Source organism: Dendropsophus ebraccatus, chromosome 11 (genome assembly GCF_027789765.1).
Source record: "Dendropsophus ebraccatus isolate aDenEbr1 chromosome 11, aDenEbr1.pat, whole genome shotgun sequence".
Lineage (NCBI taxonomy): Eukaryota > Metazoa > Chordata > Amphibia > Anura > Hylidae > Dendropsophus > Dendropsophus ebraccatus.
In genome coordinates this window covers 80,694,182-80,713,668 of record NC_091464.1, presented here as the reverse complement: position 1 = coordinate 80,713,668, position 19,487 = coordinate 80,694,182, and the positions used below count along the sequence as shown (strand labels likewise).

The following is a 19,487-nucleotide window of genomic DNA, read 5'->3' as shown; positions in this document are numbered from 1 at the left end:
GGGTAAGATGCGAGGCCTCAGTGTATAGCACTGTGTAACCCCTCATTGTTCCAAGTTCATGGTGCATCTCCTAGAGCCCAGACATGAAGTACATCCAAACCACCATGTTACTGGGATGTATTCTGGGGCTGGTGAATGCAGCGCCCTAGCAAATAACAGCTGGATGGGTGGTACAGGGATGCACTTACCATTCATGTATCTGCAGGCATTGAGAGGCTAAGGGGACAAAGCTAACATTGTCTGGTCCTGCAAGCCGGAGATTACTATACAGCAGTCATATTTTGTACAGGTTCCATCTAGAACCCATCCTGCTATTGCTAATGGTGGTGTTGATGATAATGCACTTTATGCCCTGGCTCATGGTGATTTCCATCCCATTTCTTCTGACAGCCCCACAAACTGGGGGTGGGTTCGATTAAAATGACTCCCACAATCTCCTCCTCCCCCCCCCCTCAAACCGCTTGTACCTTTGGATAGCTGCTTTTAATCCAAGATCAGTCCTGCAGTCCGTTCGGCAGGTATCCTAAAAAACAACTTTTAGGGTAGCTTCACATGCACCGTATCGCAGCTGATTTTCTGCTGCAGATCCGCAGCAGATTTGACTAAATGAATAATCACAGCATTAAATACGCACTGTAAAATCCGCTGCGGATCTGCAGAAGATTTGATGGTGCAGATTTAATGCTGTGTTCATTCATTTAGTCAAATCTGCTGCAGATCTGCAGCAGAAAATCAGCTGCGGTATGGTACGTGTGAAGCTACCCTTAAACTTGCAGCCCTGTGCCAAACTGGTGTGGCCTAGAGTGTGTGTGCCCAAGCCTTGCACCGCCTCTCCGTCCCTCCTCACCATTAGGAATGCCCTGGGCAGTATTTTTCCTATTCATCACTTGTGTGAACACTGCACAGGTGCCTTAATAATCCAACACATGTGCAGTGTTCACACAGGTGATGAATAGGAAAAATCCTGCCCAGGGCATTGCTTATGATGAGGAGTGTGGGGAGGAGGGACGGAAAGGCAGTGCAATGCTTGGCCATACTTACTCTAGACCACGCCAATTTGGCACAGGGCTGAAAGTTTAAAAGTTGTTTTAAGGACAATAACTGCATCACCTGCCGAACGGACCCCAGGACAGATCTTTAATTAAAAGCAGCTATCCGCAGGTACAAGTGGTTTGGGTACAGGGTCGCTTCAACAATCTAAATAATCAATAAACACTTTATATGATTGATTATTGATACATATATAGCTACCTGTAGCCAGGAACTAGCATTCATGAACTGTAGCCTACAATACATGGCTGTGGCAAAAATGTCACCACCAGATATTTTAGGTTATTAGCAGAACACGAGATATCGGTAGACAGTTCACTGTAATGCATTTTAGTCTCCATCTCTCAATTACAAAAAAAAGACCTGCTGTTCTACTGAACCATACAGCCTTGTGATATCAGTAACACCATGCTGTGTCCTGGGGTCACATATATTACATTTGTGTTAAAGGGGTTATCCAGCGCTACAAAAACATGGCCACTTTCTTTCAGAGACAGACCCACTCTTGTCTCCAGTTCAGGTGCGGTTTGCAATTAAACTCCATTCACTTTAATGGAGCTGAGCAGCAAAACTATGCCCAAGCTGGAGACAAGAGTGGGTCTGTCTCTGGAAGAAAGTTCTTGTAGCGCTGGATAACCCCTTTAATAAATACCCCCCACACACTGCAGAGAAGTGCTGGTAAACTAAAGCAGGATGATCTCCACCCAGCAATGAACATGTCATCAGTAGAGATGAGCGAATTCAATCGAGTAGTGTGTCGAATACGTGGGAAACATTTGAAAGCCCTCCCATCGCACTTGGCGCTTTTTTTAATCCAATCACCATGCAGGGAGGCAGGGAGGGATCCTGGAAGTACGCACGCAGCGCGAAAACTGCGTCTACCCTCATTGGATGGCTGAACCACATGACCTCGAATGTTTAATACTTGGCTCCCGCCTCTCGACCGCAGATGAGCTTTCAACCTAGTCAGGGAGTAGTGATGTCACGATACCAGAATTTTGAGTTCGATACCAATACTTGATTTTTTAGTTCGATACTCAATACCAGTTCGATACCTCGAAAAAAAATACAACCCCCCCCTTATAAGATCAGCACCCTCCTCTCCTGACATCCTCTGTGCTGTTGTGACGTCCCCTATAGATCAGCACACTCCTCTCCTGACATCCTCTGTGCTGCTGTGACCTCCCCATAGATCAGCACACTCCTCTCCTGACATCCTCTGTGCTGCTGTGACCTCCTCTATAGATCAGCACACTCCTTTCCTGACATCCTCTGTGCTGCTGTGACCTCTCATAAGATCAGCACACTCCTTCCTCTCCTGACATCCTCTGTGCTGCTGTGACCTCCCCTATAGATCACCACCCTCCTCTCCTGACATCCTCTGTGCTGCTGGGACGCTGGGACCTCCCCTATAAGATCAGACCCCTCCTCTCCTGACATCCTCTGTGCTGCTGTGACCTCCTCTATCGATCAGCACACTCCTTTCCTGACATCCTCTGTGCTGTTGTGACGTCCCCTATAGATCAGCACCCTCCTCTCCTGACATCCTCTGTGCTGCTGTGTCCTCCCCTATAAGATCAGCCCCCTCCTCTCCTGACATCCTCTGTGCTGCTGTGACCTCCTCTATAGATCAGCACACTCCTTTCCTGACATCCTCTGTGCTGTTGTGACGTCCCCTATAGATCAGCACACTCCTCTCCTGACATCCTCTGTGCTGCTGTGACCTCCCCATAGATCAGCACACTCCTCTCCTGACATCCTCTGTGCTGCTGTGACCTCCCCATAGATCAGCACCCTCCTCTCCTGACATCCTCTGTGCTGCTGTGACCTCCCCATAGATCAGCACACTCCTCTCCTGACATCCTCTGTGCTGCTGTGACCTCCCCATAGATCAGCACACTCCTCTCCTGACATCCTCTGTGCTGCTGTGACCTCCTCTATAGATCAGCACACTCCTTTCCTGACATCCTCTGTGCTGCTGTGACCTCTCATAAGATCAGCACACTCCTTCCTCTCCTGACATCCTCTGTGCTGCTGTGACCTCCCCTATAGATCACCACCCTCCTCTCCTGACATCCTCTGTGCTGCTGGGACGCTGGGACCTCCCCTATAAGATCAGACCCCTCCTCTCCTGACATCCTCTGTGCTGCTGTGACCTCCTCTATCGATCAGCACACTCCTCTCCTGACATCCTCTGTGCTGCTGTGACCTCCCCTATCGATCAGCACACTCCTCTCCTGACATCCTCTGTGCTGCTGTGACCTCCCCTATAAGATCAGCACCCTCATCTCCTGACATTCTTTGTGCTGCTGTGACCTCTCCTATAAGATCAGCCCCCTCCTCTCTTGACATCCTCTGTGCTGCTGTGACCTCCCTATAAGATCAGCCCCCTCCTCTCCTGACATTCTCTGTGCTGCTGTGACGCTATGACCTCCCCTATAAGATCAGCCCCCTCCTCTCCTGACATTCTCTGTGCTGCTGTGACGCTGTGACCTCCCCTATAAGATCAGCCCCCTCCTCTCCTGACATCCTCTGTGCTGCTGTGACCTCCCCTATAAGATCAGCCCCCTCCTCTCCTCACATCCTCTGTGCAGCAAGGGACCAAACATTGTGTTTATTGGGGACAGCATGGGGGGGGGGGCAGTAGTGGGCAGATTGACGGGGGGGATCCAGGTTGGGTGAACAGTCCAGGGCCCAGGGTACATTTAATCCGCCACTGAGTACAGACTACAACCCCCACACTGCAGGGAGCTGGTGAAGGCTGCCAGGTCTGGACAGACAAGAGAGGGTTACTCTGCCTGGCAGGTCAGTTCCTGTCAGAGGGCAGGGGTTTAAGGGCAGGAATGTTAGGGGCACACTAGAGGGCAGGGATGTGGGGGGGGGGGGGCACACTAGAGGGCAGGGATGTGGGGGGGGGCACACTAGAGGGCAGGGATGTGGGGGGGGGCACACCAGAGGGCAGGGATGTGGGGGGGGGGCACACCAGAGGGCAGGGATGTGGGGGGGGGGGGCACACCAGAGGGCAGGGATGTGGGGGGGGGGGGGCACACCAGAGGGCAGGGATGTGGGGGGGGGGGCACACCGGAGGGCAGGGATGTGGGGGGGGGCACACCAGAGGGCAGGAATGTGGGGGGGGGGCACACCAGAGGGCAGGGATGTGGGGGGGGGCACACCAGAGGGCAGGAATGTGGGGGGGGGGGCACACCAGAGGGCAGGGATGTGGGGGGGGGGCACACTAGAGGGCAGGGATGTTTGCAATGTCTGCACACATCCCCTGCTCTCACTCACTGCGGTACCACTCAAAGCATGAGGCTTGTCAAAGCAGAGGGGAGGGGGGATTTGTAAAGGGAGTTTAAGGTGGAACAGACAACCTGAACCTCGGCCAGCAGGAAGATTAACCTTTGCTGCTGGCCAAGATTCAGGCGGTCTGTTCCACCTTAAATTAGCTCCCTTTACAAATCCCCCTCCCCTCAGCTCCGGGAAGCTCCCAGCTGTCAGGCCTCCGTTCCTCCGTGCATATTCATGTGTGCACACTCAGGCCGGTCAGGAAGCACAGCCACCGAGAGTGTGCACACATGAATATGCATAGGAACAGCTCTGCAGATGGACGGCTGCATGACAGGGGGGAACAGGAGGCTGAGATGTGACGGGCTGCAGGTCATTAGCAGCGGGGGTCTGTTACACATAGTAGCCGACCCCCACTGCTTCTGGAGAGGCTCAGGATGGGTCAGAGGCCGCTGTCAGTGTGACAGCCGCATCTGCACAGTTATATAGCCGGCACATGCGATCGCTGTGTGCCGGCTATAACTTCTCCCTGCAGTGAGCGGAGGAAGGGGCGGGCGGAGGAGGAGGAAGGGGCGGGCGGAGGAGGAGGAAGTGACGGCAGGGGGCCGGGGGCGGCACACAGAGAACATGGCCGGCGCTTAGCTAGCCGCCGGCCGTGTTCTCTGCTCTATACTTTATATTAAGCTGCGTTATTAGGCAGCTTAATATAAAGTATCGATACCAGGAAATCCTGGTACCGAATCGTTTTTTGGCCCGAAATATCGATAGTAGTATCGATATTTCGGTGCATCGTGCATCCCTATCAGGGAGAGCTCCTTGAGCAGGGAGAGATAGGTTTTAGGGTACAAACACACACGGCTTATACGCTGCGTATTTACTGCTGCGATACGCAGCAGATTAGATCTAAATAATTGAACACAGTACCAAATCTGCTGCGTATCTGCTGTGTGTTTGTACCCTTAGTAGCGTTTTGGTTAGGCAGGCTTACTACAGAACCCAAAAGTCCTTTTCAGGGCTAAGATCAAGCGAAAAAGTCATCTTTGAATCAAAAGCTCTTCTCAGTGCTAAGACATAGATAATATAACAGCAGCAGCAGGTGTATTCATTCCAGTACCCTGCGTGTACAAGTGACTTATAGTGTCCCTGTTTAACACCACTAAGGGCACGTTATACATATTGTTCCAGTAACGTTCGTACAGCATTACGCGTGATACGCACGAATAACATGACGCTCTGTGGACGCACATTGGAATCATGTATGGAAAACACTGCGCAAGAAATACGAACAAAACGTGTGAACATTGCCATAAACATTCGTAAAGCGTTTGCAAATATTATTCCTTCGCAACTGCGGAGAGTGGCATTATACTGCGATTTTGGGGTGTTGGGTGCACCCAGGCATGCTCCCCCTAATGTCCCAGTGTCATTCCGAAGGTGTTTGCATTGTCTAGGGAAGTTTCATGGGGGACTTGGTGACCTCCAAGTGGTCGAATTTGGATTTCCAAGTGCAGAGCATTTTTTTTCCATAGACTATAATGGGATCGAATATTCGTTCGAATTGTCGAATCTCGGTGCCTATTCTATTTCTCGAAAGTCGAATATTTCACTACTCGCTCATCTCTAGTCTTCAGCTAAATAGAGAGCACAAACCAGACCACCCACATACCCACATAAGTAATGCACACGTTCAATGTACTGGGTTCTCACATCAAAATTCTGTTATATATTGAGCGTATAGGTTTCAATGCTCACACATATCAATATGTATTGCCCAAGATATCCATAGTGCTTTTGCCTTCTTTACATCTCTACACCATTTGTGGGATGGGATAGCATATATTATGCTTTCTGTACTATGTATACAGAAACACTTTTTTGTTTTTTTTTTAATTTACATTTTAGACAATGGTAAACATAACTGCTATCTATTCAGACTAGGGATGGTCCAAACCTGCCGATGTTTGGGTTCGTACGAACCCGGACTCTCGGCAATGATTCCAGCTGTCTTAAACCTCTGTGGAGAGGGTGGATACAGCGGGAGGACCGCCTGGAAAACCGGGATACAGCCACAGCCATAGGCTGTATCCCAGTTTTCCAGGCTGTCTTCCTGCTTTATCCACCCTCTCCACGGAGGTTTAAGACAGCGGGAATCATTGCCGAGAGTCTGGGTTCTTACGAACCCGAACCTCTGCAGGTTCGGACCATCCCTAATTCAGACAGTAACATTATAGAATTGATTTCTGCAACTTTATTTACAAGGACAAGACTCAAAATGTATACAAACGTATAGATGGTAAACACTTCATGCATATACAAAAACATCACGAGGGGCTGTAGTTTTGCAACAGTAAGAAAAACGGAGGTTGGGGAACCGTGTCATACAGTATTGCAGGGATGGGAAACCTTGGCCCTCCAGCTGTGGCAAAACTACAATTCCCATCATGCCTGGATAGTCGAAGGCTGCAGTATCTTGAGGATAAGCCATCACCTTATGACTGGTGGGGGCTGACACCTGAAATTCCCATGCAGCTCTATGCAAGCACTATGCCCCTTTATTCTTAGGGTCCTATTACACAGAGCGATTTTAAACGTTTAACAACTAATGGTCCTTTTACACTAATCAATTATCGTTCGAATCTGAGCGATAATCAGCTTGTGTAAACACAGTGAACGATCAAGCCATGAGCGAGAAATCGTTTATTTTGGTCTTTCAACACGTTCTCAAATCTTCATTGGTCGCTCACTAAAATTTGCAGATCACTTCGTCTTTCACCGATACACCCTGTGTGAGATGGGCCTTAACAATAATCGACCGCAAACGAGATTGTTTATCGTTAACCTGAAATTGTTCACCATATTACACAGAACAATGGTCATTAGTTATAATCGTTACTACGATTGTTAATGCGACTGTTACTATGATTGTATAGGGGCCTATTCCACAGAGTGATAATCGGTTATCGCTCCATGGAATAGAGAGAACTATCAGCTGATGATCGTGTCATCGGCTGATCGTTCATTTAGGTTCAAATCTAAAATCATTGGTTGCCACCTGCACATCGCTACGTGGAATAGCGGTGCGTGGCGGGCGACACACGATTTAAAAACATCATACTTTACCTATCCAGGCTGCAGGTGTTCTACCGTTCCTGTGCGCAGCAGCAGCTTTGGAGCGGCCTGTCTGAGCTGACAGACCGCTCAGCCAATCACTGGCCAGGACCGCCGCGGTCAGTGATTGGCTGAGCAGTCTGTCAGTTCAGACAGGCTGCTCCGGAGCTGCTGCTGCGCGGGGGACTGGGAGAAGGAGCGCAGAAGACCTGCAGCCTGGATAGGTAAAGTACGATGTTTAATGAGGACCTGTCACCCCCCGTGCCGGAGTGACAGGCTCCCGACCCCCAGCTAGATCCCCTTATACTGACCTCATCCCGCTCCCGGGATGGAGATATCCTGGTCAAAAGCGGGTGCGTGCGCTGTGGAGATAGGTCCGGCGTCCATAGAGAATGAATAGAGCCGGACTCATCTCTGCAGTGCGCACATGTCTCCATTCATTCTCTATGGACGCCGGACCTATCTCCACAGAGCGCGCGCCAGCTTCTGACCAGGATATCTCCGTCCCGGGACCGGGTCTCGGTCAGTATAAGGGGATCGGGAGCCTGTCACCCTGGCACGGGGGGGGGGGGGGGGGGGGTGACAGGTCTCCTTTAACCAACGGCTGCAAGGACATCGGTAACGATGTCCCTGCAGCCCTCGCTAAACGATTATGGGGCCGCGTAATAGGCCCAATAAACAAGAGCCAATCTAGCAGATCGGCACTCGTTTACATTGTTGATCGGGCCCCCATCGGCCCATGGAATAGGACTCTTATTCCTTCTGATCCCTGCAAAACAATGAACAATGTGCAATTACACTGAACGAGTAGTGAAAAATGCGGAACTTGAGCGAACGAATGTGGAATTACAGAGAACGATTAACGATAATTTTAAGTTCCGATCTAAATTAACGATCAGTGACATACGAACGATTTTTCGATCATTGCCTGCAATTACACAGAACGTTTACCGTTTAAATTCAAACGATATAACGATTTTTTGCACGATAATCGGGCTGTGTAATAGTGCCCTTCTCATACAGAGGCAATATACTATATACCATATGGGATGCACTGACGTACAGAGCTGCACCTGCAGTCTACAGGAACACATACTGTATCCATATGAAATACAATCAGGGAACCAGTGTCGCGTTACAGTAAAGCAGTTTCCAGAGCAGCCAATCAGGTAGTTGCTTTCATTTTCTAAACATCACCTCAGTGTGGCAGGAAAGCGCTCACCTGGTTGCCATTGGTAACCGCTCACATCTCCACCACTACCGTAGTTTCTATAATAAATCTCGCCATACTCTATCATTACACAAATGACCCGGTCAGAAGGCAGCATGCAGTAACAAGGCTCCATGCACCACCATGAAAACTCTATGTGCCACAAGGAAAACGCAAACCGCTGACTTCGTGTGACCGGAGCCCCGTTATTATATTATATATCGCTGCTCCAATCTACCAGCCTGGCCCTATTCATACAGACATAGCGGCGACCTCTTACCGGTTCCTCAGCACAGCAGCAACCCGCCCGCATCCTCCGGCTCTCACACACGACATGTACCGAGCGCTTCCTGGTTACCCGCCCCTCACATAATGAGAGCCAATCACAGAGGACAATACACACTGATTACCGAGTACCGATATAAAAAGGGATTTCATTGGTTTTACACCGTCACGTCTGTGATTGGCTGGAAATTAATTGTTCTCAGCTACTATTGGCTTAGTACAGAAAATAGGTGGAGCTAAGTGGCCGCAGGAGTGGATGAGCGCCGCGCTGTGTCTATGTGAGTGGGCGGAGCCTGAATATTCTTGCACTGACAGGACAGGCTCGCTACTATAACCTCAGCTCTGCTACCTCATACTATACGGAGCAGTTGGTTACCGATATGATGTTTGCAGTATGGGCAGGAGTTACTGGGAAAGGCATTTGCCCCGGGCGCAAGGCTAGAGGGGCGCCAGTGACAGAGGAAGCTTAGAGATCACCTCATGAAGCGACTATGATGTTATTTGTTATGAGGGAGCAGCAGACATGTTGTATTCTTCCCCCTAAACTTACAGCAAATGTTTCCCACCTGTGCCCCACACTAACAGTGTGCCCAGTAATATACAGCTATGATAGGAGATGTATAAATCACTGTATGTGGAAAAAGGAGAGGGAACTCCAGTCTAATAGACTGTGGTGTGGGGGTCGGGGTGCTGCCTAGTGTCCTGACCGACACTAATAATAATAAAGAAAGAACGGCAGGGATCGGTCTCTGTTAGGGCTGTATTACACCGCCTGATCAATATTGTAAAAGAGCGCTGATATACTAGTACGTGTAAACGCAGCGAACGATCAAACGTGGAGTAAAAAATTGTTCATTTGGATCTTACAACATGTTCTTAAATCGTCGTTCGCAAAAAAATTGCAGATCGTTCCGTGTAAACAGTCGTTCACCGATTTAACCAATGTGCGAGATAGGCTTAAGAGATCGCAAAACGATTGCAAAACAATTTTTCCGTACGATATATCGTTCCGTCTAAACGCTGATCGTTATAAGAAAAAATTGTTACTTCGAAATCGTTAATCGTACGATCAGGCGAATTATCGCTCCGTGTAAACGCAGCATGAGCCTATTCCACAGCTCGATTATCCTGCAGCAAGTGCAGTGTGTGTGTATATAAATATATATATATATGTGTGTGTGTGTGTAATGCTGCGTTTACACAAAGCGATAATTCGCCCAATCGATCTGGTTTTTATAACAATTTGGTTTTTATAAATAAATCCTGCTCAGCCAATCTGTGCACTGCCCCTCTGCAGCCGCTGATTGGCTGAGCGGGACGTCCAGCCGGGAACCCCTGAAGCAAGCCGCAGCAGGAAATGTATGCTACAGCCGGCGGGGGGTTAACTTACATACTCACAGCGGGATGTCAATCCCTCTGCGAGTATGTATTCTCATCGAAAATACATGGCAATGGATCCGCAGCAAATTTCGCAGCAAATTTGTAGCGTGAAATCCGCTGTGGATCCGGCGTGTGTGAAGCTACCCTTAATAGGACCCTTAGGGGTAAGGTAACTGGTTAGGGTCCATTTACACAGAAAGATTATCTGCCAAAGATTTGAAGCCAAACCCAGGAACAGACTATAAACAAAGATCAGGTCATAAAGGAAAGCCTGAGATTTCTCCTCTTTTTAAATCCATTCCTGGCTCTGGCTTCAAATCTCTGTCAGATAATCTTTCTGTGTAAATGGACCCTTATGCTAAGTTTACACGAGGCGATTATTGGCCCGATCGTACGATTAACGATTTCGAAGTAACGTTTTTTTTTTTTATAACGATCAGCGTTTAGACGGTACGATGTATCGTACAGAAAAATCGTTTGGCGATTGCGCGTCCGCAACCCGCCCGACCGCTCAACCGCAGCCCCCTGCGCCGCCCCAATTGCCACCCCCGCCATTCCGATCGCCCCCGGCTGCCGCTCTGATCGCCACCCCCGCCGCCGCTGCGATCGCCACCCCCGCCGCTGCGATCGCCACCACCGCTGCGATCGCCACCCCTGCCGCCCTGGTCGCCAATCCCCCCCCCCAAGGCGCTCCGATCGCACCCCCGCCGCCGCTCCGATCGCCCCCGCCGCCACGTGCATACGTTACCTGCTTTGCGTAGCAGGTCTTCAAATCCCCGGCTCCGCTCTTCAGTGCACTGATTGGCTGAAGAGATGAGCCGGGAATTTCAAACGGCTCCTCTTCAGCCAATCAGTGCTCCCCTTCAGCACTGATTGGCTGAAGGGGAGCCGTTTGAAATTCCCGGCTCCCCTCTTCAGCCAATCAATGCACGGCAGCACTGATTGGCTGAAGAGGAGCCGTTTGAAATTCCCGGCTCCCCTCTTCAGCCAATCAGTGCACTGAAGAGCGGAGCCGGGGATGTCGAAGACCTGCTACGCGGAGCAGGTAAAGTATGGTCGCGGCGGGGGCGATCGGAGGGGCGGGGGTGGCGATCTGAGCGGCAGCGGGGGTGGTGATTGGAGCGGTGGTGGCGGTGATCAGAGCAGCGGCGGGGGTGGCGATCGAGCCGGCGCATGGGGCTGCGGATGAGCGGGGCGGCGGGCGGCCGGACTATCGCGCGGACGACGGTTTACACGGAACGATCGGCGAAATTTTTGCAAACGACGATTTAAGAACCTGTTAAAAGATCAAAATGAATGATTTCTCGCTCGTCGTTCGATCGTTCGCCGCGTTTACATGTACGATTATCGTTCGAATTCGATCATTATCGTGCAAATTCGCGCGATAATCGTTCCGTGTAAACCCAGCATAAGGCTGGGTTCACACACACAGTATTTTTGCTTAGTATTGTGGTCCCCATATTGCAACCAAAACCAGAAGTGGATTGAAAACACAAATAGGCTATATTCACACAATGTTGAAATTTAGTGGATGGCCGCCATTTAATTGCAAATAATTGGCTTATTTTAAAACATTGGCCGTTGTTATGAAATATTGGCCAAAATTTGTCATAAAATTGTGGCCATCCACTAAATTTCAGCAGTGTGTGAACATAGCCTTTATGTGTTTTCAAAACACTCCTGGTTTTGGTTGCAATATGAGGGCCAAGATACTGTTTATGAACATAGCCTTAACCGGTGACTCTGCCTTAACCTCAGCCACTTGTGGGTCATAGCATTGCTAGGAATGGCTTATTACAATTAGCAATTCTTTATTACGCTACACAAAAATGAGATATTAGTAAAGATGCATGGCTCACATACAAAATTACAAGATTGCCAGAACAATTACAAACACTTAAAAAACTTCATAAACAGACCCCTATGATCCCTAGTATCCCGAGTATGAATAGTAAACCTGCAGGGAGCGTATCTCACATATAGTGCTCAGTAAGGGAAAAATCACCCCAGGTGTATCATTCCACACACAGAGCTTCTTCAGGAGTAAATAACTGTATGCAGGGGTTAATTATATGGCACATTATAACAATATAATAAACAAATCACATATACCTGAGTTACAATGCGGCGGTTGTGCGGCATGAATCCTAAACATATGCAGTGTGAGCACACACTAAGTAAATAATAATAGAAAAAAAGGGAAAGGAGTGCGAGCTGCCTCAGAAAATAATGACCAAAACAAACAAAGAACAAGCCTAAAGAGAAAACGCTCAGCAAATCCAGTAAATATACACAAAATATACATTTTATTAAATACTGACAAGTTAAAAAACACACAAAAAAAGAAGAAAGGCTGTATACAGCGATAAAACCTAACTACAAGGAGGGAGACCAAAATGAGTCAACCCTCCAACCGGGATCCTCCACCTCAATGTCACATGCTTAAGAATCCAGCACTCCTCACTAATATCCAAATGTAAATGTACAATACGGACATGAATACAAATAAAGGTTAAGTATAATACAAGAATAGTACATATGCAAAAAACTAAATACATGCGGTATAGTACAAACCAAAATACAGGCCTTCTAGAGGGATGATGGCCGCTAACGTGACATCATGGGCGGCTTGCTCACCATATATGATGTCCTCACCTGTGAGTACTGCCGGATCTGGTGTATGATTGGTGGACTAATTATTTGATTTACTATAAAATGTCTCATATTGTGGGTTCAAGCACAGACCCCTGATGAAGTCAGCATCTTGCTGACGGAACGCGTGGGGCAGGGTATACACGGTTGGAGGGTTGACTCATTTTGGTCTCCCTCCTTGTAGTTAGGTTTTATCGCTGTATACAGCCTTTCTTCTTTTTTGTGTGTCAGCAGATCCGCAGCTGATTTGATCTAAATAACTGAACACAGCATCAAATCTGCACCATCAAATCTGCTGCAGATCTGCTGCAGATCCGGTGTGTGAAGGCACCCTAATAAACAAAGGAATACAATAAACTACAGCCCTTGACTGAAGTATTATGTGAGCACCAACATAAAGGACATTTTATTATATCAATATGACCACTAGGTGTCAGTAGAATACCAGTTATAAATTGGTGCATAAATATAAACCCATTGCATCCTATCATACAATAATACAGACTAAAAGTTAGATAAAGGGGACAGATTTATAATAAATTATATGTACCCTACCATAATAGTTAAAGTGCATATACTTTAAATTCATGCCCACGTATCCTGTATATAAATAGTTGTGCTTCATATAATATGTAAAATATCTATGTGTATAAAACCCAATCAGTAAAGATAGACTAAAAAAGATGAGGGATTGGGCAGATTTTGAGAAAAAACAGGCCTTCAAGTGGAAGCATTTTGGCAATGCCAGGAATAACAATCAGGTGGGCCTATAGTGGCAGTGGACCCCTAATGGGAAAATTTTAGAAAAAGAACCAGAAGGGGCATCCGCAAATCTTCCAAAAAGAAGTCCAACCGGTCAGACATGCAAATATCAGAAAGAACAGAGGAAGCCTTATAAACTAATGTCACGTATGTGTTGAGTGATTTGGAAAGTTCTATGTTGTAACAGGGCCTAAAGTTTATACCTAATAACCTGTTGGATAAATTTGCGTTTGTAAAGGATTTTTATTTATTTTGCAGACAAATTACCTTTAAACTGCGGTATGACAAGCCAAAACCTGAATGTGAGAGTCCTGTTGACCAACAGATCTTTGAGAATTTAATGAGGAACCAATGCAAGGTAAGAACAGACACTGCCTAAGAGCATCCCCCCTGGCCACAATACCATCTGGATTATGCACAAGCCTAAAGGACAGAAATGGCTACACATCGCACCCATGGTTCACACGTAAGCTTGTTCAGCTACATTAAAAACCATTTCTGTCCTTTAGGGTACAAACACACACAGCGTATACGCAGCAGATACGCAGCAGATTTGATGCTGTGTTCAGTTATTTAGATGTAATCTGCTGCGTATCTGCTGCATATTTGCTGCGTATCGCAGCAGTAAATACGCAGCGTATATGCCGTGTGTGTTTGTATCCTTAGGCTGCATTCACACGTTCCGGGAAGTTGTCCGTGCTCACGGATCCGTGCGCACGGACAATTTTACAGCCCATTGCTTTCTATGGGGCTATTCAGATGTTCCGTGATTTCACGGATCCGTGATCCGTTCCGTTAAAAAAATAGGACATGTCATTACTCGGAACGGATGCACGGAAAGGATTCCCCATAGAAATCAATGAGATCCGTGTTTTTCACGGATGTACACGGATGTGACATCCGTGTTCATCCGTGAAAAACACAGATGTGATGTAATCAATGTAATGTAAAATGCTGTAAGACAGATCCGTGAAAAAAACGGACACGGATACAAAACGGATGCAAAACGGACTGTTTTGCACGGATCACGGAGGTTGCTGCCGGACCACAATCACGGACCAGGAAAATCACTGAACTTGTGAATGCAGCCTTATGCTGCGTTTACACGTAACGATTATCGTGCGAATTTGCGCGATAACGGTCGAATTGGAACGATAATCATACGTGTAAACGCAGCGAACGATCGAACGACCCACGATAAATCTTACATCGTGATCTTTCAGCAGGTCAGCAAATCGTCGTTCATCGTACGCAAAAAATTTGCAAATCGTTCCGTGTGAACAGTCGTTCGCCGATTTAACCAATGTGTGAGATAGGCTTAAACGATCGCAAAACGATCGCAGTGCGAATTTTTGTACGATATATCGTACCGTCTAAACGCTGATCGTTATAAAAAAAAATCGTAAATCCGACATCGCTAATCGTACGATCGGGCCAATAATCGTTACGTGTAAATGCAGCATTAGGCTTCTGCATATTTTATGTATTCTGTCCCTTTTTTTCATTGTGGCTAGCACTCCTCCTTTGTAAGGGCCCTTTTACACATAAAGATTATCTGACAGATTATCTGCCAAAGATTTGAAGCCAAAACCAGGAACAGACTATAAACAGAGATCAGGTCATTCATGAAAGCCTGAGATTTCTCCTCTTTTCAAATCCAGTCCTGTCTTTGGCTTCAAATCTTTGGCAGATAATCTGTCAGATAATCTTTCTGTGTAAAAGGGCCCTTAGACCCATGCAATTATCAGAAAGCACGTGTGTACATATGGGAATGACCTCCTTGTGTTCTCCCATTCTACCTGCAGGAGCAATGGTGATAGGTAACAGCTTGTTCACACTTTTGTTGCTTTGTGGTCGCTTTCTTCGTCGGCAGTGCCTGCTGGATTTGAGGGGCCCTTTGTTTGGTCCTGTGAGATTGGGGTTGCAGGGCTGTTCCGTGGCCCCCCTTCCCTGCTTGCGCACGCTTTGCGGGGTTGGCGTTTGCTGACTGGCACAGTGCTGTTTGGTTAGGGACTCCTGTATCAGAGACCTACATGAGGCAATATGGTTTGATCAAATTAAATACTAACTTCTGATGTTGGTATTTAATGTAGCTGCATATGTCCGCAAGAGTAGTTCAGAGGGGGGCGGCGCCGCAACCCTGCTCTGAACTGCTGCGATCCCGACTGCTATCTGCAGCACGGGACCGCGGCTATTAGCGGGAACGGACCGATCGCCACTCCCGCTAATTAACACCGTTAGATGCAGCTGTCAAACATGACAGCTGAATCTAACAGTGTTATTTGCAGCCCATCCCCGGTGTCTAGTGGCGGGATTTCCCCCCGAAATGCGATCACGGAGGGGGAATCCCTTGATCTTACCGGGCCTTAGCGTCTGAATGACGCTGATCCCGGCTCGGTATTCTATTGCAATGATCTGCAGCAGACCATCGCAATCAGGGGTGATTCTAGCCTCTCTGCTGCCCGAGGCGAACTATAGAATGACGCCCCCCCCCCCCCCCCCCCCCCCGTCAATCCGCCCACATTATAATCCCCTACTGCCCCCCCCCCCCCCACTGCTGTCCCCAATAAACATAATGTTTGGTCCCTTGCTGCACAGAGGATGTCAGGAGAGGAGGAGGCTGACTTTATAGGAGAGGTCCCAGCAGCACAGAGGATGTCACGAGAGGAGGGGGCTAATCCTATAGGAGAGGTCCCAGCAGCACAGAGGATGTCAGGAGATGAGGGTGCTAATCCTATAGGAGAGGTCCCAGCAGCACAGAGGATGTCAGGAGAGGAGGGTGCTAATCCTATAGGAGAAGTCCCAGCAGCACAGAGGATGTCAGGAGAGGAGGGTGCTGATCTTTTAGGAGATGGTCCCCCTCTTCCCCCCTTATAGATGGTCCCCCTCTTCCCCCCTTATAGATGGTCCCCCTCTTCCCCCCCTTATAGATGGTCCCCTCTCCCTTATAGATGGTCCCCCTCTCCCTTATAGATGGTCCCCCTCTCCCCCCTCCCTTATAGATGGTCCCCCTCTCCCCCCTCCCTTATAGATGGTCCCCCTCTTTCCCCTCCCTTATAGATGGTCCCCCTCTCCCCCCTCCCTTATAGATGGTCCCCCTCTCCCCCCTCCCTTATAGATGGTCCCCCTCTCCCCCCTCCCTTATAGATGGTCCCCCTCTTTCCCCTCCCTTATAGATGGTCCCCCTCTTCCCCCCTTATAGATGGTCCCCCTCTTCCCCCCCCCTTATAGTTGGTCCCCCTCTTCCCTCTCTCCCCCCCTTATAGATGGTCCCCCTCTCCCCCCCCCTTATAGATGGTCCCCCTCTTTCCCCCCCCTTATAGATGGTCCCCCTCTTCCCTCTCTCCCCCTCCCTTATAGATGGTCCCCTTTCCCTTATAGATGGTCCCCCTCCCCCCCTTATACATGGTCCCCCTCTCCCCCCTCCCTTATAGATGCCCCCTTATAGATGGTCCCCCTCTTTCCCCCTCCCTTATAGATGTTCCCCCTCTCCCCCCTTATACATGGTCCCCCTCTTCCCCCCCCTTATAGACGGTCCCCCTCCCGCCCCTCCCTTATAGATGGTCCCCCCCTTATAGATGGTCCCCCTCTTTCCCCCCTCCCTTATAGATGGCCCCCCCCTTATAGATGGTCCCCCTCTTTCCCCCCTCCCTTATAGATGGCCCCCCCCTATAGATGGTCCCCCTCTTCCCTCTCCCCCTCCCTTATAGATGGTCCCCCCCCCTTATAGATCGTCCCCCTCTTTCCCCCCTCCCTTATAGATCGTCCCCCTCTTTCCCCCCTCCCTTATAGATGGCCCCCTTCCCCCCCTACCTTATAGATGGTCCCCCTCTCCCCCCCCCCCTGCACAGCAGATAAAACAAAAAACAGCACACAACTCACCTGCCCTCCGTTCCCCCGTCGAGCCTCTCTGGTCTGGTCCCGGCTGATGTGCGGCTGCCCGGGGTGTCCCGTCCTGTCCCCGGCAGCGCGCGCATCACAGATCTCCCCATGCGCCTGTGGCTGTGACTTCCGGCGCACGGGGAGCTCTCTGATGCGCGCGCTGCCGGGGACAGGACGGGACACCCCGGGCAGCCGCACATCAGCCGGGGGACTAAGGCTGCATTCCCACGTTCCGTGATCCTGACGGATCACGGACGTGGAATGCATGTACTGGAGCCCCCCCGCCCCCGGGAAGTATCTGTAATGAGATGCTGTGAGCGGGGGAGACTGTATTCATAAGCGCCGCGCTGTAGTATCAGCACCGCGCGGCTGATTTAGTACAGCGCGGCGCTTATGAATACAGTCTCCCCCGCTCACAGCATCTCATTACAGATACTGCCCGGGGGCGGGGGGGCTCCAGTACATGGTACAGTCAGGGCCGTTTTAATACATTGGTGGGCCCAGTGCACAGCCCTCAAGAGTGGGCCCCCCCTTACCTTTCTGCACATTGTATAATGTACTGAATTTGCCCCCACACTGTATCAAGAGCCCCAGTACATACAGTAGTTACCTTATAACACTATTTCCACCATTCAGTGATTACATATTACATAAAAACTGCACTAAACAAAACAGAAAGATATCACCATTGATACCATTACATAATACCGCCATACCATGACCCCTATCAGTACAAGCCTATAACAGAGTGAAGTTACATCCAGTGACTCACCGGAGGCGTCTTCTCCGATCAGAGTCTGTCACCTTTTCTTTTTCTCTCCATCCAGCGTGGGCCACCTTGAAGTCTTCTCCTGGCTGTGAATCTTCTCTCCAGAATCTGCCAGACAAATATTTTAGGCTCCAACACATACAGTAGTTAGGTCCCTTGTACCCCTATACAGTAGTTACACCCCTCTGTACTCCTACATAGTTACACCCCTCTGTGCCTCCATAGTTTTAAGGTGTCCCTGTAGTATATAGACCCTCATGTGCTCCTCCAGTTATATACAGCCCTCCTGTGCGCTCCCCCATTAGTATATAGCCCCCCTGTGCACTCTCCCCAGTAGTATATAGCCCCCTGTGCTCACCCACAATAGTATATAGCCCCCCTGTGCTCTCCCCCAATAATATATAGCCCCCCTATGCTCTCCCACAATAGTATATAGCCCCCCTGTGCTCTCCCACAATAGTATATAGCCCCCCTGTGCTCTCCCACAATAGTATATAGCCCCCTGTGCTCTCCCCCAATAGTATATAGCCCCCCTGTGCTCTCCCACAATAGTATATAGCCCCCTGTGCTCCCCAATAGTATATAGCCCCCTGTGCTCTTCCCCAATAGTATATAGCCCCCCTGTGCTCCCCCTCAATAGTATATAGCCCCCCTGTGCTCTCCATAATATATAGCCCCCTGTGCTCTCCCCCATAGTATATAGACCCCTGTGCTCCCCAATAGTATATAGCTCCCCTGTGCTCCCCAATAGTATATAGCCCCTGTGCTCCCCAATAGTATATAGCTAACCTGTGCTCCCCAATAGTATATAACCCCCTGTGCTCCCCCATAGTATATAGCCCCCTGTGCTCCCCCATAGTATATAGCCCCCTGTGCTCCCCAGTAGTATATAGCCCCCTGTGCTCCCCATAGTATATAGCTCCCCTGTGCTCCCCCATAGTATATAGCTCCCCTGTGCTCCCCCATAGTATATAGCCCCCTGTGCTCCCCCAAAGTATATAGCTCCCCTGTGCTCCCCCATAGTATAAAGCTCCCCTGTGCTCCCCAATAGTATATAGCCCCCTGTGCTTCCCAATAGTATATAGCTCCCCTGTGCTCCCCAAT

General features: G+C 49.2%; 1 protein-coding gene and 1 long non-coding RNA gene across 2 annotated transcripts in view; one reads left to right on the top strand and one right to left on the bottom strand.

Annotated features, from left to right (window-relative positions):
- The window catches only part of PIGA (phosphatidylinositol glycan anchor biosynthesis class A), a 40,227-nt gene extending 31,073 nt beyond the window's left edge, over positions 1-9,154 (bottom strand). Inside the window, exon 1 of the mRNA XM_069945702.1 lies at positions 8,934-9,154. The gene's annotated coding sequence lies outside the window, so the exon portion shown is untranslated. The remainder of the gene's footprint in view (positions 1-8,933) is intronic.
- LOC138767866 (uncharacterized) overlaps positions 8,692-19,487 on the top strand; it is a 31,827-nt gene continuing 21,031 nt past the window's right edge. The window contains exons 1-2 of the long non-coding RNA XR_011358865.1: positions 8,692-9,216; positions 13,991-14,090. This is a non-coding gene — a long non-coding RNA (uncharacterized lncRNA). The remainder of the gene's footprint in view (positions 9,217-13,990; positions 14,091-19,487) is intronic.